Raw genomic sequence first — 22327 nt, forward strand, 5'->3', positions numbered from 1 at the left:
CGCTGCGCTGTGAGCTCAGGAGAATGGAGCTGTAGCTGCTGCCACCCTTGGCTGTGTTTGGGAAGCAGAAGGTAGGAACATCAGTCATCTGTTGTGTTTGACTTTATTGTTATTTAAGATTGTAGTAAATACTGAGCATGAGCTGGGGTGCAGATTGTAATTGCACCTACCTCACTGGGGGCTCCTGGGGAAGCAGTTGCCTTGAGAATCAAGCTCCTCTCCTCCAAAGGCACTTCCCCAAATGTCAGCATTTCCCAGGGAACACCAACACAAATGTCAGAAACCCTGGCAAGGCTGAATTCCTTCTGCTCCTTGCAGCACAGGCACTCCAGCTCGAGCTCATCTTCCCTCCCCCAGCTCTGTGTCACTTCCTTCCCCACGCCCACGTGTCGCTTTGGGCGCACAGCCCCGGGCCCCTACAAACACGAGCTGCCCGCTGCCTCTGCACGTGCCTGAACTCCTGCCTGCGCTCAGGGCAGCAAAAGCAGGCTGTTCCCAGCCAGGGAGCGGAGCCCTGTTCCCGCAGGAGGCTCTGGTCAGCCCCTTGCAGGACGCTCCGCTGTGCACACAGCACTTCTGCCCGCCCAGAGCGCTCCTGGCACAGCAGAGCACAAGCTGGCCGGCTCTGGGCTCAGCGCACCCCAAACACGGGCACAGGAAGACGCAGTGGCTGTTTTGCAGCCATGCCCAAGAGAGCTGGGAAGGTCCCCTGCCTCTGGTCTCACTTGGTTGGCTTTCTGACTGGGCCTGAGGCAGGGGCTGCAATTCCTCACTTGTGGGGAGAGCAGAGCTGCCAGAAGCGCACCCAGCCTGCAGGCACTGCCTGACAGCGCTGCGGCCACTGGGACGCTCGCGCCTCTGCTGCTGCTTCATTTGCTTTGAGTCACACCCAGAGCTCACTGTTAGGCCACCATGGTCTCTGGTTCTGCCCTCTTCCTGTCCCTGTGTATGCATGGAGCATTGCTGTACTTTCAGGAAGCTCTTGGTGAGAACTTCCAGCATCGCAAGCTCCTCTGCCCTTGGTGGATGCTTGCCATGGAAGAGCATACTCAAGCTGGCTTTTCTAAAACCCAGGGTCCTTGTTCCCCTCAGCGTGCTCAGCACCACCTTTAACTCCACAGTGCTGTGCAACTGGAGCAGCAGGACAGGGACCTTTGTAGCCTGAGCTACCCTTGTTCCTTCCTGCCCGTGCACAGATGACGGCGTAGAAGAGAACGGCAGTAGGGCCCTGCGTGTCCCCAGGCTCAGAATTTGTGCTGCTTCAGCTCCATGGACAGATCCACGAGTCAAATGAAAAAGCCAAACTGTTTAATAAATAAGGGAAGGCAAAGCGAAGGGGTGAGCTGGGAGGGAAAAAGGTGGATGGGCAGGGCCTGGGGACTGGAGGGAGTGAGCTACCAACAGGGAGGGAGATGGCAGCAGCTCCTGGAGCTTGCCACAGGCTCAGCTGTGACCGGCAAGAGCTGGGCCTGGAGCTGCAGCTGGTCCCCTCTGCTCTGCAGGTGATCCCATCTTCAGAGGGAACTGAGGGTGGCCAAAGGACACCGGTTCTTCTGAGCCTGCAGATGAAGTTTGGAAGATCTCCTGGCCAGGGACAGCAGATGGCACATCTGGGAAGGAAAGGAAACACTGAGTCAGTATGGGGACATTTCCCTTGGCAGCAGCTGCACTTCCTTCAGGGAAGAGGAAATGTCAGAGCCTCCCCAGGAGGGTTAGAAAGAGAAAGCAGCCGAGCGGGCCGGGCTGTGGTGAGCGCAGCCGCGGCGGGACCGTCCCGCAGCCCCGGCAGCCCGGCAGAGCCGGCACAGATCCCGGGCCCTGCCGGCACAGCTGCCTTGCCCAAGGACAGCCCCTGTGCCAGCCGGGGCAGCTGCGCTGAGCAGCCCCAGCACGGGCAGGGCCCACGGCCACAGCCCACGCCAGCCTCAGCCCCACCCTGCCTCCCCGGCCCTGGGGCCTCACCCGGGCTCTCTCCAGGCTGGCAGCAGCAGGGCCCCGCTCACTGCTCCTGCTGCTGGCCCTCGGCTTCTCCCTGCTGGCTCCTGGCAGTCTCCAGCTGTCCTTGTGGTCATTGCAGCTGTGGCAAAAGTGGAGGCTCTGGAATTGGTTCCAAGGCCTGGCAGAGCTGCAGTCCCGGAGCCCTCTGTGCTCCCTGCTGGCCCCTCCATCCCCTCAGCCCCGCCATGCTCTCGCCAAACCCCCAGCCCCCTTCAGCTTCTCCAGCCCCTCACAGTCCTCTCACCTCCCTCAGTCCCTTCTGACCCATCCCGTCCCCTTAGACCCGCCACTCCCTCAGCCTGTGCCACTTGCCTGTCACCTCAGTGCCACCATGGCCCTGGGCTGCCCCACAGCCCTCAGCCCCAACAGCAGCTCAGGGTCACCATCCCTTCAGCGCCACCGCCCCCTCAGCCCCCTCAGGCCCCTCAGTCTCACCGTCCTTCAGCAGCTCCTCAGGGGACAGTGCCTGGGGCCACCGGCAGCTCCCAGCGCTCCAGGGACACCCGGGGCTGGAACTGCTGCTGCGCCCGGCCCGGCCGCCAGCTCGGACCCAGCCCAGGGAGAGGGGACACAGGGGGTACAGGGGGAAAGCAAGAGGTGAGCGAGGAAGCAGAACAGGGCAAGAGGTTAAAAAAAGGTGTATATAAATATCAATCTACGTAGCTAAACCCCCATATACAAATAGGCATTTACAAATGTATATATGTAAATGTAACTATACACAGGTATAAGTGCAACTGTGCACATCTATAACTACAACAACATATCTAAAGCTATAACGATATACCAGTAAAACCAAAAATAAATTAACTGTACAGATCTCTATCTATATAGATAAATATAATCACATAAATCTATAAATACGACTACCTAGATAAACAAAGATAACTATATACATCTATAAATATAACTAGAGACAGAGGAATTCAACTTGCCCGATGTTCCAGGCTCTCCCTCTGTCTCTTCCTGCCACACAGGCCAGCCCTCCTGGAGAGGTCGGTCACATGTGATCTGGAAAGCAAAGGGAACACTGAGTCAATATTGGCCCTTGTGCAAATGTTCCTTGAGCACCAATTGTCCTTCTGCAAGGGACTGTAAAAGATGGCCTGAAAGGCAAACTCTCACTTGGCAATTTGAAGCCTGCTCTTTAAAGAACAGGGATCCTTCCAAGTGTTCAAAACTGAACTGTGTAAAGTGTTTAAGTATCCTGATAAAGTCTCAGCAAAGTCTTGAGCTTGAAACACAGTCTCAGTGACAGAGAGACCTCAGTCCCCACTGAAATGGCTGAAGCTGAAGGCTGGTGGGGCTGAGTTATGAACCAAACTGGGACATCCAGCTTGGTGACACAACTCCCACAAGGTCAGCTTTATTCCCTGCTCCCTTGCCACAGCAGAGGACTCAGTGTCAGAGCCTCTGGAGAAGCGTGGAGGGCAGGGCTCGGGGAGGTTGTGCCCGTGCAGGATTTGAGCTAAAGGCACCAGGAAGCACCAGCCCTGCAGACAGGAGCTCAACTCTGCTCATCTCCCTTGCTGCCAGAGGCAGGCTCGGAGCAGCCATCTCACACCTCTCTAAACCAAGGGGGGCTCTGTCCTTACCAGGCTCCTCGGGCTCTGGGGAACTGTTCCTGCAGCTCTCCGTGCCAGATGAGGCTTCCTCTGCTGCAGCTCTGTCCACAGGCTCACCTCCTGAAGACTCAGGCACAGCATTAATATTGCCCTTGAAAGAACAATGGAAAGAAAGAAAACTCAAGATCATTTGGTATTTTCTTGGAATCACATCAGGGATGCAAGTTTCTCTTCTTCTCCATGTAAGCCCAGCCTCTTCCTTTCCCCTCCAATGGAGTTACCTGGGCAGAGGGAGACCTTTCAGATAGGGATCTCCTGATCTCCCGGATCATTTGCTCCACAGCAAAGGCAAGATCCACTGCTGGTGACTGCTCTTCCTCAGGTGTGTTACGGGCTGAGCTGGAGGCTGTTAATGCTGCACCAGCAGTGCCAGGTGGAGCACTGGATGCTGAAGTGCCTGGGGTGGCTGCAAGAATCCAAACCCATTGGTCAGGCTCCATAATGTGGCTCTGGGATACAGAGCTCTATTGCTGCCTTCGATCAAACATCACAGGCAGCAAGCAGGAAAAAAAAGGCAGAGAATTTTTTGGCCTTCTAGGTTCCCCTTCCTAATAGGCTTGACAATTGCTGGCTGAGAATGACAGAGCCTTGTGGAAAAATACTTCAAACGGTCACTTTTAAGTACGTTTGGGAAAAACAAGGCTACAACTCTTTTCCTACCTCGTGGGTCAAAAGCCGGGGGCTGGGGCTGCTGCTCCCTGTGCAGCTGCTGGAAGCTGCAGGGCTGGAGCCGGAGCACCTCCCGGTCGAGAGGAGGCAGCTGCCCCCCGTACAGCTCCTGGAAGCGGCTGGGGGGTCCCTCCCGCCCGAGCGGCGGCGGCGGCTCCCCGTGGAGCCCGAGCAAGTCGCAGGGCGGGATCCCCAGCACCTCCCGCTGGGCGGGCGGCGGCCGCTCCCCGTACAGCTCCTGGAAGCGGCTCGGCCCCTCCCGCCGGGCCGGCACCGGCCGGTCGCGGTGCAGCAGGTGGAAGCTGCAGGGCGGGCGCCGGGCGAGCAGCGGCCGCTCCCCGGGGCGCTGCTGGAGGCGGCCGGGCCGGGGGCTGCGCAGCTCCCGCCCGTCCGGCAGCGTCCGCTCCCGCTGCAGCAGCAGGAAGCCGCTGGGCGGGCGCCCGGGCGGCAGCGGCGGCCGCTCCCGGGGCAGCGGCTGGAAGCGGCCGCGCCCGTGCCGCCCGTCCGGCAGCGGCCGCGCCCCGGGGAGCTGCCGGGAGCCGCAGGGCGGGCGCCTGCGGCCCTCCCGGCCCGCCGCCGGCCGCCGCCTGTCGGCCGCGCTCCGGCGCCGGAGGCGGAGCAGAAGGTCGGGGCGGTCGCGGCGGAAGCAGGGGCTGCTGAAGTGCAGCCAGCCCCCGGCATCGCCCGGCGCAGCCGCGCCGAGCCAGCCCGGCACCCTGCGGAAGCCGTAGCGGTAGAGCTGCCGGACGAAGCTGCTGAACTGCGTGGCCCTGAAGGGGCGCGGCACCGGCCCCGCCCCAGCGCCACCGCCCCCGGGGGCGGGGCCCGGGCCGAGCAGCTCCCGCTCGAAGAGGGAGCGGTCGACGAGCAGCCCCTGGGCGCGGCTGTCCCAGCGCACGGAGCGGACGCGGGGGCTGTTCACCAGGCGCCACAGCTTGGCGGGGAAGGCGCTGGCGCTGAGCCCGGCGGGCAGCGGCAGCTCCGCCATGGCTCCGATCGCCGCCTGTGGCCGCAACGCCCGCGGCGCAACGGCCGCGGCTGCGCCGGCGGCGCGCGGCCGGAGGGGGGCGCTGCGCTCGCGCCCAGCGCGGCCCCGGCGCGGGCCGGACTTGGCGGGGACGAGCGCGGCAGAGCCGGGGCCGCGGGCACAGCGCGGGCGGGGCGGCTCCCGGCGCTGGCCGGGCTCCGCACGGCACGGCACGGCACGGAAGGGCAGCGCCCGGCACGGCATTTCAGGGCAATGGAAGCCCGTGGCGAAGGCACTGGGAGCAGTTGCGGGCTCTGTCCCCACTGTGCATCCCGTGCCTGGGTCACCATCGGTGACAGAGAGGAAGGACATTGCTCTGGCTTGGCTGGGGAAAGGATGAGAAGGGGGCATTAGAAAACATTCATTTGGTCTCCTTTTCAGCAGACTGGCTCTTTTTATCTCACCGTGTCTGCCTGTCTTTGGCAGAGTTGGCACATTTCTCGTGATTTAGAGTCAGCTACAGCAGCAGGAAGGGGCAGCAGGTTTGTCAGATTGATTTCAAAGCTAAAGTGCTGCCCCATGGATGGATGCTGCTTTATTCAAGGGATTTCTGGCCTGGAGTTGTAGTGAACTCATGCTGGTGTTTTCCCAAACAGTGTTGCCTTTTTCTTTCCTCAGGAATCACCTCTTCTTCCCCCCATCTGGGGAGAGTTCCAATGCAAATGCCTCCTGCAGCCAGCTCTTGTCACTGTAGACTGACAAAGGAGATTTCACAATGGAGAGAGACTCCCTAGAGCTGCTGTGGAGAGCTGAAGGGGGAAGCTTTGTCCCTCAGCCTTGAAGTCTTGTTGGAGAACTGCTTGTGCTCTGGGGGACGCACAGCTTTTCCGAGCCCTGCAGGTTCATTCCTGAGCTTCCTGACACGCCACAGACTTTGGGGCTGTCATGTTGGAGCACAAATTTCAGTCTGGGAACTTTTGTGACACAGGGAACAGGATTAGCCCTGCAAGGCCAGGCTAGGGCCAAGAGCAGAAGGCCAGCAGTCTGCATTTGCCCCCAGGGAGCCCTCCAGAGCAAGAAGCCACTCCTGGCCAGGGGCTGAGGTGCCCGAAGCTGCCTCCCCGCTGTGCAGCTCTGCAGAGCCCACGCAGCGCCGGGTCCTGGGCAGCTGGGACAGCCCGGCTGCCCTGGAGCACAAGGAGTGTCCCAGAGAGAAGCTGCTGCCCTTTGCTTTGCAACTGTTTCACAGAGTCCTGTCATTAATCCACAGAGTCTGACATGTTTTTCTTTCTTCTCAAAAATGTTACCCAGCTTTTTGAGAAAATTGACTGATGTAGCTTCTGCTGGTGGTGGTGCTTTTGTCTGCAGGTGAGGGCAGGTGATTTGAACCAAGGACGGAGTCCACTGTTGACATCCTAGCTTTGCCAAGTCAAGAAAATCATTCACAATTGAGCTACTGGTGCTGAGCAGTAGGATTTTTTCCTAGTTTTTGGAAAACTACAACCTTAAGAAACCCAACAGATTTTCCTCCATGAGGATACCAGCAGTAGCATGATACCAGTTTTTTCACCTCTTTTCTGTGTCTTTGGTGCTTTTGAGAGTTCCTCAGTGCCCAGCAGGAATGAAAGGACATGTGATAATGTGATGTAAGAGCTCTGTGTTGTTCCTTGCCACATGAGTGTTCATGACAAGCTGGACAGCCCACTTGTGGCTCTGTCGAGTTAAATTCATCCCAGTTCTGTGCAAACAGCAGCCCTGAGGTGCTGAGGAGAGCAAGGACAGTGGGTGGGTGTGCATGCACACAGCCGGGGCTGACTGCTGTGTGGGCAGAAGGTTTTGGACTGCTGTACATCTTCACTCTCCAGGCTGGAGGAATATATCAAAACTATATGAAATAAAAATATTTATCAAAACATATCAAAATGTATCACACAACACATATGAATTTATGATAAATGTAATTCATCATCTATATACTACATATTATATATTTTAATATAGATACTATAATAAACAGAAGATATAAAATATAGACTTGGTCTTTTTCTAAGCCATTGCCTGTGGGTCATACAGACCATCTCCTGGTGTTACTGCATTTGTGTCTTCTGGTACTACTTATTATAGCATCCGTGTCCTTGGGAGTTCCTTCAGGGAACTTCACACAAGGGGTTTCCATCGTTTCAGTGCCTTCAGAACTTGTTCCTTCCCAGTTCTCCAGCCTCCTTCTGGATTTTGGAGCATCTCAGCACTTGTGTCCGTGGCCCTTCCTTCATCCCCAGCCTGCAGCAGTCCCAGTCACTGCTGCCTCCCCCTTGCTGCAGCTCATTTGCCCAAGTGCTGCCAAAGGCAGCGGAGCTGGCTCGGGATCCCTGTTGGCTTCTGGGCTCTGGGATGAGCTTCAGGGGGACACTTGGAGCTCTTCCTAAAGAGCTGCCCGTGGGATGGGGGGTGGATTTGTCCTCTCCAGGTGGCTCCTGCTTGGAGTTCTTCTCTCAGTGGAGTCCCGGAGTTTTCTCAGCAGGCCTTGGCAGCCAGTGCTGAGCCAACGTGTGGCTCTGCTGCCATCCCAAACCTGCGCTGCCCGTGCCCAGCCTGAGTGCAGGTGGGGCATGTGCTGGCCATGGCCCAATCCTGCAGCATTTCCATCTGCTCATGGCTTTGGGCAGCACAAATCTACACTTCTTTCAATAGAAACACTGCATTTATTGCAAATAGTTACACCTGCACTAGTAATGTACAAATATGCAAAAAACCTTAAATTTAAAAATGAAATTTGTTTTAAATTGCTACACTTGTGCTGCCAATGTATAAACATGCAAATATCAATTTAAGTTTAAAATGTAATTTTTTTGCGAGAATTGTGCTTTGTAAATATATACAAATACCAACTTCAGTTAAAAAAAATATTTTATTGCAACTCTGTACAACTCACTGTACACAAATATGAATTGAAGTATAACAATTAAATTTTTTACCTATTACTACAATTGTACAACCCATATACAAATACAGAAACATCAATATCCCTCTCTAAAGAATTTCAGATCCAGAACTAAATAAATACAATTTTAGAACTATGCAACTCCATATATATTTAAGTAGAAGTAAATACATATATATCCATAAGAATATATAGATGTAGAAATGTATTACATATTTCATTACATATATGACATATATAATATACACATATCAAACCTATCTATAAATATACAAATATCAGTGGACCAATAAAAAAATCCATACAACCCCAGCAATAAAACTACACAGCCACACAACTGTACAAGTATGTAAATATAACTACAGATGTAAACCGATCAACTTACATGCATCAATATAACAATACACATAGACAGATGTCTACACAAATATCAGTCAATGTATGTAAATATCCCTACACTTGTAACTATCCAAGTCTAACTGTACCCATCCACAAACAGAACTAGATCAGGAGGGATTGCAGCCCCCCATGTTCCCAGGCTCTCCCTGGGTCTCTTCCTCCTGGGCAGAGCAGCTCTCCTGGACAGGGACAGCAGATGGGACATTGGGAAGCAAAGGGAACACTGAGTCAGTATGGGGACGTTTCCCTTGGCAGCAGCTGCACTTCCATCAGGGAAGAGGAAATGTCAGAGCCTCCCCAGGAGGGTCAGAAGGAAAAGCAGCCGAGGGGCCGGGCTGTGGTGAGCTGTTCACTTCTTTCAGGCATCCCAGTTGCTCTGGGGGAACTCCCTCATGTCACGTTATTGAACCACCTCTGCACTTACCAAGACTGTGGCCCCCAAATCAAGCAGTATTTCTGTCTCCAGCTGCTTGCACCAATGACGGGGAACGTCCTCTGACAGAGCTGGGGCACAAAGTTACCTTCCACAGCTCATCTGACAGGGCCTTGTTCTTCCTGTGCTTCCTGTCTTTCTCCTTATCTTCCACTTGGAAATTTTACAGCATTTCTTTTTATTTCCCCTTGATCAGTGCTAAAATGCATGTTTCTCTTCCGAGTTTCAGTTTGTTCAGTGATCCTGTCAAGCGTTTTCTCAGAAGCTTTTATCATGGAATTGAGTGTTAATTTCAAAAGTTTTGGTGATTTTCTGTGTGATTTACACAAATCTCCTGCTAGTTAAGACACCACTTGGGAAGGTACAAAGAGGAAAAAGGATGTTTCTGTGTGTCAGTTCAGCAGTGGAACATTCATGGATAGATGGAGTGATTAGCTGCTTTTTACATGTACTCCTAACCTGAAAGTGCAACAGGTAACTTGGGGAGAAATTAAAGTCAGATCTCTTCTCCTACCAGCCTGTATTCAAATGCAAAGTAAATAGAGCAGAGTGAAAATGTTAGTGCTCAGTTCCTGAAGTGCCTCATTAAGGTGTTCTGAGAGTAATGGAGATAAAATCTGGGTTGGCATTCCTAATTCCCAGACATTCATTGTCAGTTTCATTGACTCTGAAAACAGCAGAGGTGTGCCCACCATACCTTATCAATCCATTTGGGGATGTTGTAGGTTCAGGTTTTGTGAGGCTTTAGCTTTATAGATCTCTAGACAAGGCTTCCAGGACTCTAAATGGCTTTCAGAAATTAAACTTTTCTCCTTTTTTCCTCAATCTTTGCACCAGAAACCTTCAGTGAATGGATTCCACTCTAATACAACTCGAAGCTGAATCTCTCAGCGGCCCCGGCGCGGGCCGGACTTGGCGGGGACGAGCGCGGCGGAGCCGGGGCCGCGGGCACAGCGCGGGCGGGGCGGCTCCCGGCGCTGGCCGGGCTCCGCACGGCACGGCCAGCTGCAAACCCCCTCTGCCTCTGGCTGCCATCGTCCTCCTGCCTTTGCTTTGCAGCACGCCCCGAACCAGCAAGGCAAGGAAGATAAAGAAGCTGCTTCCCAGGCAGTCAGCCTCCTGCAGCTCTTGATGCCTGCGGTTATCCCTGCTCAGCTCCAAGACTTCTCGTTTCTCTTCCATGAACTCCATCAGATTCCCCTCAGGCCAATTCTTCAGCCTGCCGAGGTCCCTCTGAATGTCACAAGCATTTGGGCTATCCCCTGCTCCTGCCGGCTCTGTTTTGTTTGCAGGCTTGCTGAGGGTAAACTGCTCCTCCAGGCCGGCCGTGAATGAAGACATCAAAGAGTATCTGCCCCAGGAGCAGCCCCTGGGCGTCAGAGCAGACGCGACTTGCCTCCAGCTCTGCTTTGTGCCACTGATGACAGTCCTCATCCGTTTTTCAGCCTTCCTGTCTGGGCATTTTGGCAGTTTGTGTTTAAGGATGCTGTAGGCTTTGAGTGTCTCAAAGGCTTGGGTAAAGCTGCGGTGGGCATCATCCATTGCTCCACCCATTTCCATCAATCTGCCTGTCCTAGCATGGGCATCAGGTAGGTTAACCATTACTCCCAATCAACTTCTCCATTTGTATGGAACAGTTTCCAGGATTAGTTACTCCTTCACCTTTCCAGGGGGTGGAGGCAAGGCTGACTGACCTGTACTTTCCTGTCCTTCTTACTCTCTTTGAGGACATTCAGTGTATTAGAGCAATTCTGGCTGTTTCGAGTTAGGCAATTCCAGCAAAAAGTAAGAAAAATGAAGCTCTTAATACAGTCTATTAAACTCCTCTTTCTGCTACCATTCTATGCCACAAGAAAGAGCTTGCTTTTTTCCCAGTGTTAGGCAAAAAAAAAAAAAAAAAAAAGAAAAAAAAGAAAAAAAGTCTCATTTACTAGAATGTAAATATGCCTATTTTTCAGGAGACACATAACTTAGATTTTCTTTCAGGATTAGACTGAGATGAAAGGATCTGAGAGCTTCCCGAATTTTTGGATATTTTGATATTTTTGTTGTCTCCAACTGTTTGGAAAACTGTTAGCACATGGTGAAGGTGTAGTGTTTTTGAAAATGCCATTCTGACGTTTTTCATGCTTGCATTGCATATTCACGTACCTGCAGGAACTTTAGCAAACTTGTAGCACAGATTCATTACTTTCAACATCAGGAAATGCCAGAATTTGTTTGATCTTTTGCTTTTTTATGTGGTGTTTCTGATTCCCACATTTTTATACGCATACGTATCTTTTTTTAGTATCATGGTCACAGACTCCGTTTTCCTTCAGATCCCAACATGGTCAGTGCCCAGAACAGCCAATGAACAACTAATCAATATTCTTTTTCATCTCTTTTGTTTAATAATAAACTCAGACACCATTGATCTTTTGGGAATCCAGGACAATACTTGTGTGCAAAGTTTGCAGGGAAGATTTAAGTATCAAGCCCTGTGAATTTTCTCTTCTCTCTTTTCCGTTCCCTTTTTCCTTCATCTCTTGCCTGACCTCAGGGCCCCTTCCCTCCTGTCAGGCCCTCTGTTTGTTGCACTCCAGTGAAGCTCTCAGCTGTGGGTTCCCCAGCGTGGCAGCTCCAGTCTTCAAGCAGCAGAACCCAGCTGAGGCTGGCAGCTCAGGCACCCCCTCGGCCAGCTGGGCTTTCAGCTGCCAGGGCAGCACGGAGGGAAAGGGGCCGAGAGAGAGCTGAGGACGCTGCCAGAGCAGCCCTTGGGCAGTGCAGGGGGAGGGTGGCTTGAGCTGCTGCTGAGCCCACTGCAGGTGCACAGGAGGCTGCTCCGCACGGCCGGGGTGTGCCGTCCATCCACACAGAAAGGCAGGGCCAGCAGGCTCTCATGGGGGGACAGTAGGCTCCATCCATACCAAAACTTCGTCAGGCCTGCTAAAACCTCCCTTTGTCCTTCTGTCTGAACGTTGGCAGTGGTTTAGCTTACAGAACGGAGGTTTCACGAGACAATTGATTATAACTTGTAAACACATTTCCATGGGTTCTTGTTTTGCGTGGGGCTTTTTGGTTTGTTGTGGTGTTTTACTTTAGTTTGGGGGTTTTGCAAGTGTGTGAGGCTGAACTGTGTCCCAAAGTTCTTGTGCATTCATGAAGCTGTAGAGTGCCCTCCATGGGAATGTCCTCGGCTACGTACAAGCCCAGAGACCAGCACGTGGCACCTCAGGCCGAGCACAAAGGAGCACAGGACGATCTACAGAGTGCTCTGTAACAACAGGCACTTTGAGCTGCTGTCCAGTGTGCAAGAACTACATCCCCTCTTCCTCAGATTCTCCTAAAAATGCACACCGTTCTTGTTTTGTATGATGCAGCTCTCTTAAACCCCTGCTACAGGGTATCTGCACAGCATTCACACTGATGTTTGCTAAGACAATTCTGTTGCAGCTGAAAAGATCCAGGTACGCTGCGCCCTGAGCAATAGCAGTAGATAAATGGACATAGAGAGACTTGAGGAGCAGAAGCAGCATTAAATCCATGACAATATGTAGGTGTGGAAATAGAGAAATCCACCCATCATTGTGCAGCCCACGCATCTCCACTGGGTTCTGTAGAATGGCAGCAAATAATGCACAGGTATCGAGACCATGACTGACCCAAGAAGAGCAGGGAACAAGTTGGAAATGAGTAGGGGAAAAGAGTTTTGTAGAAGGAAATCATGCTGTATAGGCATTTGTGTTCTTTCCACAGCATGTAGAAGTTAGAGCATGAATATACATCAGATTTAAATATTCCTGTAAAGCCTTAGAAACATTCCTTTACATGTGGTTATTTACACAAACATACCTGTGAACAAATAAAAAAAATCCACAACTACATGTATCATTAAGCTGGATCCTCTGTAGATTCTCACATTAACGCTTGCAAAATTACATGATACTTCCAAACATCTAAAGACTTTTGTCCTCCGTTTGCTTCTTTAAAGCTCACAAAATGTAATTAAATTCTCTTTAAAACTGCAGAGAATGCTGCATGGCTAAGCAAGCCATTATTTGCGTGCTCACAACCATCTCTTCCTTGTCTGTCAGAGTCACTGACACATTAATTGCTTATCCAAACTCCAAACAGTTAATGAGTCACTCTGAAGATGAAATAAATATTAATATGAGCCAATTTGAATGGAATTCATGTTCTCTGCCTCTTAAAGCTGAAGGTCTGTATTTATTCCATGTCAGAATTAAGTCTTGATACCTAATAAATGGGAAAACATGAAATATGCCGACTAGGGCACCATGTTTCAAAGGATGATTGCATTTTAGTCTTGTTGGACCAAATCGGTGATCAAAGAGAGAAAGGACCGGTCAATTAGAACCGAGAAAGCAGGTGAAAGAGCTGTCTAGGTCTGGTGCAGCTGGAGTTAAAAATGGAGTGTGTGGGTTTTGAAGTTGGGCAGGGATTCCAGAGCAGATGATTTTAACATAACATTACTAAATGCGTGATCTTCAAACAAAGACCTTGGCAGCAAATATCATGACATAAGAAATGTGATATTCCTTGCATTGAGCAAAGGAAGGGGAGAAGGAAGGCATGGAGTTTTCAGGGGTATCCAAATAAATCCACTTTATTCTGGATCAATATGGAATTTTCATGAAGCCAAACCATGAAGTGGAGGGTTCTTCAGCCATTCAATTTTTTAGTAAAATTCAGTGAAAGATACTATTTTGGAGTGTAAAAACTTCCATGTTGAAAACAGGAGTGTGCTGAGAGATCCTGAAGCCTGGGCCAATGGCAATTCACTGTTGAAAATCCAAGTCGAAAACTTTTCAAATGAAATGACCCAGGATGAAGTAGAAAACAGAAGTCCTTACCTTGAATCTTTTATGTGCCTCTTCTAAGTCATTCCTGAAAGTGGTAGGCAAAGAGGATCCCACAGAAATCAAAGGAGCATCAGGGTATATCCCCGAAAGGCAACTGTAGGTGTGAAACGACTTGGGAGTTAGAGAGACATCAGTGAGCCACTTGTGAGTCAAACTGTTAGTGAAGAGCCCTTCTCCAAAGAAATGAGAGCTTCTCTCTGTAGCCATGATATTTTATGAAAAATCCTTTGCTAGGATTTTTCTCCTATTCTAGCTGAGAAGCCTCAGAAAATAAATGTAAACAATTAACTATCTGATGTCTGTGGAATGTGGTCTGGACATTGTTTACCAACAGGTGCATCTGTGATTGGTGCATGTTGGTTGTTTCTAATTAATGGCCAGTCACAGGTGCAGCTGGCTCGTACTCTCTGAGAGTCGTGAGCTTTTGTTATTCATTCCATTGCTGTCCGTTCTAGCCTTCTGATGAATCCTTTTCTCTCTATTCTTTTCGTATAGTTTTAGTATATCATTTTAATGTAATATATATCATAACATAGTAAATCAACCTTCTGAAACATGGAGTCAAGATTCGCAGCTCCTCACACAAAGCAGCAACCATGTCTCTGGAGGAAGCTGAGCAGCAGGATATTACGGCTCATGTAGCTGGCAGGTATAAAGCAGATAAAGCAGGGAATTTGTGGAAATGAACCCTGGTATTCACTGGTCTCAGAAGGATGAAGAACCCATTTTATCAGACTCTGGGTCTTAGTAAGAAAGGAAGAGACCTCTATTTATTATATCAGGCCCAGCTGTTCATGGTCAGAGGTCGTATCAGCTGCTCAGCAGAAGGCACAGCTTTAACTCCAGCTCATCACACCTGGAGGCAGCCCTGGAAGTGCTCCTGCACCTCAGCTGGTGCCAGAGCACAGGGACACCCGCACACCCTCCTTAGACCCCTGTGTGCCATAAAACTAAAGGCATCTCCCCGAACCAACCAGCCAAAGCAGCACTGAGCACAGAACACGTCACTGCCAGTGACGCCTGCATGAAAGGATACAGAGAAAAGTACAATTCCAAAACATATTGGGGGCTGAGTATAATACAGGAAAAATTCAGATTTTGGTACTTATCTTCATAAATGAGCATATATACTAGCTCTTTTCCCTAACGTGTGCTTAAAGAGCCTGCACTTTCCATAGCAGTGTCTTAAATGCTTCCCTTCACACATTCCCAGCTAGCAGAGCTCTCACACAACCTGTTTTTTCTCTTAAGTGTAAGGAAGGACTTAGTTCAGATGAACTGTGCTGCTTCCTCTGAAAGATACAAAATTATGGAAACAATATCTGCAAAGTCATAGGTTCTTTGAGGCAGGCCACTGGTATGTAAAATAAGGACTGTGTAAATGTAGCATCATGTCCACATCAGATAACACCCAAACTATTTTCTTAGGTTCATGTAAAATACTTTTTGTATCTCCCAGAAATGGCGCAGCCAAATGAGGTTGCGCTTAGAAACAAATGCGTTCCTCACGGTCCAAGCGGCCAAACAAATGACAGCTGCCAGTGACACTTTTCCTACGGTCCCGTTTGCCCCAAGCGCGGATAAAAGCGGCGTCCCAGCTGCTGCGCTCATTCCGGCCCGCGGATCCCAGCCTGCCCCGGAGCGTCAGGAGCAGGGATGGAAGCTCAGCAGCTCGGGCTCGATGCCGTGTGCTGCGCTCGGCGCTCCTGAGAGCTGCTGCAGGGCCGGAGCAGGCCCGGCCCGCGGGGAGCGGCTCCTGCTGCGGCAGCCGGGCGGCCTCGGGGCTGCAGGGGCAGCGGCCGGGCAGGGCTCGGCTCAGCCCCGGGCAGCGCCGCCTTCTCAGCAAAGCTCCGTGCCGGCTGCGGAGAAGGGCGGGGGACCTGCTGGAGAGATCCTGCAATGCCCAAATTCAGAGCCCGCGGCAAAGGCCGCCCGGGGCACAGCGACCTTCCCGTTGTCCTGCGGCCTTTTTGGGAACGATGCCAAAGGGGCCCGGGTCTCTCCTGCCGCCTGCGGGCACCAGCACGTTGCAGGGACCTGTCCGTCAGAGCAGGGTTAATCCGGGCTGGAGACTGCTGCAAACAGGCATCACAACATCCCTTCCCAAATTCTTCTGTGCTCAGGGCTGTGCCAGACAGGAGGAGCCCACCACCTGGGAAAAACTCCTGCACATTCACAGCAGCCTCAGCAGCCGTGGTTGTGCACACATTGCAGAGCGGTGTGCTTGTGAATTCTCAGCCAGCCTGGTAAGCATTTCAAAGGTTTCTGCAACCAGTCAATAGATTGATCGATCAATCAATATTTTTCGAGGATTACAAAAATAAGAAATTAGAGTACGAAGTCAAAACAATTGCGTTACAACAACCTGCCTATATCCCAATTGAATTCTTGCATTATAATTTTTGGGAGACAAACCTCTCCCAATCTAGTACAAAAGTCTTTTCTCTATAGGGAAACACTTTACAAGTAATATTACCACATTTAATAATCCGTGGGTTTTTTGCAGGTTCCACTAAACACAGCCTAAAAATATATATAACAGAAAATAGTTGTAAGCTGAGTTATGAAGTCACAAAATGTAGCAACGGCCTGTTGTGTGTGTACGTAAACATTTGCTCTCCCATCTGACGGCTCATTCTGCAAGTTGCAATAAACAGCTGAATGCTCTCAGCAGCTCCAAATCCTTCCCCTTACCATCCTGAACGGATCGACAAAAGTAGCAATAACCAACATGAACAGCTCTTCACTTCTATTAAAACTTAACTCTTGAAAGATCCGTTTTTATTTTGTGTCTTCCAGGGGAAGCAGACGTACCAAACACACGGGAGAACATAATTTTCCACGGTGCTGTTTGGTCTGGAAATTGGCGTGGTCAAGAGCTGCTTTCCTCAGGAACTGGTGGATAATCCCTCTAAGCCTCAAGAGCTGCATAATGAGTAAAGCCTGGACGGACCAACTTGCATTTCACGTGTTAGATGGCAATCCTTAAATACTCTGAGCGGTGTTTAATAAAGCAGTTAGAGGATACTGGAAAAACATCCTCTCCTGACTTGATCTGTGATTTGCAGGTAAGGAAAAATGTCCGTTTTCTAAAGAGAAAAAGAGTGTTTACATTGAGGAATTCCCTAGACCTGCCTGAGAAGGTTGCACTTCAGAGAAGACAAGGAAGCAATCTAGGGATCAAAAGGAAACTTAGTGTAGAGTTGAGAATAAAAACACAGAAACCCATACTGCAAACATTAACCCTTTTGATACACTGAATGGCTACGACTCTGTAACTTTTATTCCAAGTTGTACAAATTTTCATGTATTTTTTTTCACATTTATTTTTAAATAAGGCTGTACAAATAAAGTAGGGAAAAGCACGAAGTACAGTTAATATTGTCCACAGAGTGCTGTTAAATACAGGCAGAATCAAATAGTGTCAAACTATGTCAAGCAATCTCTGAAGTCTGCTAGTAAGTTGCTGACCAAAAGGAATGGTAGGAAAACCAGAACAAATGTAAGAAAGACAAGTCTGGCTATCACATCTTTAATAAAAATCCATGCATAAGTGCCTTCTATTATGATAAAAACATTTGTCCTGTTCAGGTCCGTGAAAGGATTCTCACTGATTGCAGTGGGTTGGAAATTGCATGCTTTGTGAAAAGATGACAGAGAGAACATTAAAGTGATCTGGATATCCTTTGTAATCAGTCTCTGTTTCCTCCAATAAAAATGAGATACATGCTTATAAATCACAATCATTCCTCTGCTCTCTGGAAGTCTTATTTTGGTATTTCACACCACTCTTCAGATTGAATTTGCTGTTCTCCTTTCTATTCTTCTAGCAGTCACATGAGTAGGGACAAAAGTGCTGACAGTTCACCGGAAAGAGTCAGAAAGTGCATTCCACTTGTGTGGTTGTTTTGTTTTTATTGCTACATCACATCCATGTGTGACCCTCTCCTTAAGTGAGTGTCACTATAACCATTCATACCTGTCAAATATCACAGTGATTCAGGAAAGGGATTCATTTGTTTCAGAAGTCAGACTCCCAAAGTCAGTGCCCTTCACGAAGCTGTGTTCCCACCAATGGAGACCTCCTCAACAAAGCCTCTTGGGTTTATCCTGGGAGTCAAGAGCAGAAATGCCAGCTGAGCAGATCTGCAGCTGCCAACATCTCCTGCAGCCCCTCATGCCTCTGAGCTGAGCTGAATTTTCATATATCTATCTATATCTTTATATATCTATGTCATCTATCTATCTATCTATCTATCTATCTATCTATCTATCTATTTCGATATATCTATATTTATATCTATCTATCTATATCTATATCTATCTATCTATCTATCTATCTATCTATCTATCTATATCTATATCTAATCAATATTTATCTGTTTAAAGAAGATGAGTGTACCTTCAGCCTCAGCAGCTCATCTCCTGTACGTGAGACCCCTGCCCTGAACCCCATGTCTGTAGAGGTGTGCATGGGTGTGTGTGTGTGTGTGTGGGAGACCTTTTTCCTTCTGGAGCAGCAAATGAGGCTGCTCCTCAACATATTCCACAGAGCAGATTAAATTGAACAAGATGCCCACTTGAAGGCACCTGAACCGAGGATGAGATCTCCACCAGCTCTACAGGCAGTTTGGACACCCGGCTCCTATGGAGGAACAGGCACATGGAAACTAAAGTACAGCCCAAAATTATTAAATACCAACAATAATACACCTCCTTTTTAGTGGGGGAAATAAGGACCGCAAAGAACATGCAGTCCCACTACAGAAACTTTATGGAGCTGCCTAAGAGTGTTAGAGAGCAATTTTAAGGGGAGATGCCATTTTTTATTTGTCTGTCCAAAAGGACATGTGTGCTCTGCAGGTCTTGGGTGGTATCTGTAGGCTCTTTATGGACATGTTGCATTTAAAACAGTATTAGATGGCTGTGCTGAGACCACAAGAGTAAATTCTAGATACCTGGTTATCAGAGGCTTGGCAAGCCTTCATGTGCAAATCTTGGGGCTACCCAGAAGAGCAAAGACAAAAACTTAGGCAAAAGTGATTCTTGGTTTAGATGGCTTGAAAGAATGAAATGTGAAGAATGTTAAAGCTTTTTTAGTATTACTTTTCCTAGATGGAAACCATAAAATCAGTGATCTAAAATGCCTCTTCCGATCCATGGCTGCACTATCCTATTACCAAGAGCACAAATATTAGCTGAAAGAATAAGTCATGCTGCACGTGGATAATCAAGAGATTTTAGAATGTGGTCTGAACAATAACAAATCTTTGATATGGAACAGCATTGCTGCTGCTGCCTCAGCAACCCCCAGATGAATGAGGAGAATAATTAACTATGCAATGATTAACTATGACTTTTGCTGCCTTTCTAAACAGGATATGATGATACTGGCCACTTGTGTTTACAATTCTGCAATAGTGTTGCTTAATTGTCATTTTATGATTTCTTACCGAATCTGTTATCCAGCTTTTTTCTACTGGCACATTTTCTCCTTTATAGCCATGGCAATTTCAGAGATTTGGTTTGCTCTCAGCAAATTTGCTGCCAGACTGCAAATCAGACCTATGTTTACTTGCAGTGCTGACCGGATCCTGGGAATACCTCGCCATGGCAGTCTGTGTCATTTACAACACTTCCTGATACTTCAGTGACAAAATCAAGTGATACCAGTTCCATACTGCAAGCTGGAGCAATGTGTTTATCTTTGAAGTCTGTGGGCTGAGACTAAAATAATCAGCATTAATTATTCAGCAACATACAAGAAGTGATGAGTTTTCAATCAGTATAAATCAAATTCCTATAAAATACATTTTAAGTATAACTAAGATGGGCAAGATAAGCTCTTCTTATTGTTATCAAATGCTTCTTTGAATCCTCAAGGGTCAGTGTCTCTTATCTCCATCATTGATGAGATCTTCACGTTAACTGCTGTACAACATCATACAGATAGTTTGTTCAACCCTACTGGCAACAATGTCTGGTGTTTACCACAGATGATGTGTCCCTTTTGTTCTTCTTTGGTGACAATTAAAATTATTGCTTGTAGACTCCTGCATCAAACATCAGGGTTGTCAATATTTTAACAGATTAATTTTTCAAAGAACAGCAGTGTTTCTCTTCCTGATTTTACTAAATAAGAAGAGAACATGAGGCTAGCAAAAAATAATTAGATGAGAACTTGTTTATGTATAGCGTTTATTCAGTTGATACTTCTTACCAAGTACATATATACATGATTTTTAGGTAATGGTGTATTTAACCAAGTGATGTAAAATAACTCCAAATGGATGTAAAATAACTCTCAGGTCATAGCTTTAAAAGATTTGCTCTCTTCCCTTCCTTTAATCTTTCTGTTCCTGAAAGCCATGGGTAGTTGTAAATGATAAAGAAGTTCCAAGGTAGCAATTAGTCCAGTGGATTACTCTATTTAAATTAAAAATCAAAACTATACCTATGCCCTGTTTGCTATGGAAAAGAAAAAGAAAAAAAGAAAGAAGAAAAAAAGAAAAAAAAAAAAAGAAAAAAAAGAAAATAGAATTCTAGTATTTTAGTCCTGGGCATTATTCAGATTTAATGGAAATATTGCACAGAATGAAATCAAATTTGGATTTGATTTTAAACCAGCCCTGCAACTCTCATCCTTACTAGTTTTAGCAAAGTGTCTTTATAATATGGGTACCTCAGAAAAAAAATTCAAATAAATTTCTATGGAACTGTGCTGCTGTGAAAAAAGTACACTTTCTTAAGTTTACCCTTTCTTCACACAGATGTTACAAACATAGAAAATTACAAACATATATGTGTGTATAAATATATATATGTGTGTGTGTGTGTGTGTGTGTGTGTATCAGCTGAAGGAGAGAATGCACGGTTCTAAATTTGGAGCACCACCTTTGGAAACACAAATGGTACTTAATGCAGTCTAAAAAATTAAACATCCAGTATTAGCAGTGGGCCAACAAGTTTTGATCTGGTATAATTGCTATCATTTGTAATCAGGTTTGCTTCCTGCAGTGGGTTGTGTAGGAATTAGTAAAGCTAAGAAGATCTCTAGAAAGCTGGGAAAGCAGGCCTTAGAAACAGAAAGAGCCAAGACACTTAGAGCTATCTGCAGCTGCAAAGTCTGAAAGTAGCAAATGTTACAATAGTAGAGCAAGTGAGGATATTAAACAAGAGCTTGAGTCTTAGGCTTGGCTAAGATAGACTTTTAGATGGCAGGAAAATATGCTTAGCAAAATACTAGAAAGTTTTAAGCTTACTAATGGAACATTGTGTATTGTTAATAAAAAGAAGACACGCAAGCACTGTGTGAAGCAGGTGTACGTGTACTTTTAGTAATCGGTTAAAACAACTGTCTGTAAGCTTTAGCAACATGCTATTGGCTAAAAAGTTTTTAAGATGCTCTGTAAGAAAGAAATCTCTGGCTGCTGCTGGCTGTACGTGAGCTTTGCCCTCTGCCTATTGTCTCAACCATGTAACGAGGCTGATCCCGCCAATAAGGCTCAAGTCTTGTACCCGAGCAGCCCCGGCCCGTTCATGAAAAGGAAAAACACCGACACAGCTTGAGGCTTAGGAAGGCAAAGAGAGCCTGCAGGGCAGGTGGCTGTGCTGTGACTGCAGCAGCAGGAGGGGTCACCTCGGGGCTCAGGAGCGGCTCCGCTGTCCATCCGCGATGTGCCCGCTCCTCCTGCGTCCTGCGAGTCCTTCCCTGGCAGTGACAGCGGGAGCTGCTCCCTGCCGCCGGCCGGCTCCTCTGCCTGGAGTCCCTCCGAGCTGTGCAGTACAAGCTCCCTCTTGCCTGGAGCCAAATGCGTGCCTGCGCCTTGGGCTGGCTTTGCCAGCTCTCTTTTTCCAAGCGTGTGACTCCCAGGCTTCTGCCCCAGCCCAGGGATGTTTGTTATTTCCATCCCCAGCTAGTTTGACACGGTGAACCACTGTGGTTTTACCTAAGAGGTGAATCAGTAAGGTTGTGGTGCTTTCTTGTACACAATGTCCTGTTAGGACCAAAAAGAAGCTGCTCCTGCAGTTTGGCTTGTGGCTGTTCCTGCACCATTTGCTCCACACGGCATGACCAAACAAAGTCTATCCTTTGCTTTACTAAGTTTAGGCTACAGCTTCATGCAAATACATGATAAAAGAGAAGAAATGCCATAAATCCCCTTACATTTTTCCCCTCCCTAGCCAGGGTGCTGCCTGAGGGGGTTCTGGAGATGGACCACAACTCTCAGACAAATACCCTCAGACGGATGTTTCACAGACAAGACAGGTCTCTTACCCACAGCTGGACACACCTGTGAGAAATTGGGTGCCACGGCCTGTCACACACTCGTCAAAGCTTCAGGATCAGTGAAGAAATAGGGACAAACATTGATGTGGTCGCTCATCACGGAAATGAGAAGTGCCCCAAAGCCAATGTCAGTTGAAAAG

General features: G+C 48.5%; 1 long non-coding RNA gene across 1 annotated transcript; it reads right to left on the reverse strand.

The window, feature by feature from the left end:
• Positions 1 to 1304: 1304 nt before the first annotated feature.
• LOC135289779 (uncharacterized) lies at positions 1305 to 4277 on the reverse strand. Its single transcript, XR_010352520.1, has 5 exons — positions 3845 to 4277; positions 3594 to 3714; positions 2434 to 3009; positions 1963 to 2077; positions 1305 to 1610 (listed from the first exon to the last, which is right to left on the reverse strand). It is a non-coding gene; the product is annotated as an uncharacterized LOC135289779 (long non-coding RNA).
• Positions 4278 to 22327: the final 18050 nt, after the last annotated feature.

The sequence above is a fragment of the Passer domesticus genome, chromosome Z (genome assembly GCF_036417665.1).
Source record: "Passer domesticus isolate bPasDom1 chromosome Z, bPasDom1.hap1, whole genome shotgun sequence".
Taxonomy (NCBI): domain Eukaryota; kingdom Metazoa; phylum Chordata; class Aves; order Passeriformes; family Passeridae; genus Passer; species Passer domesticus.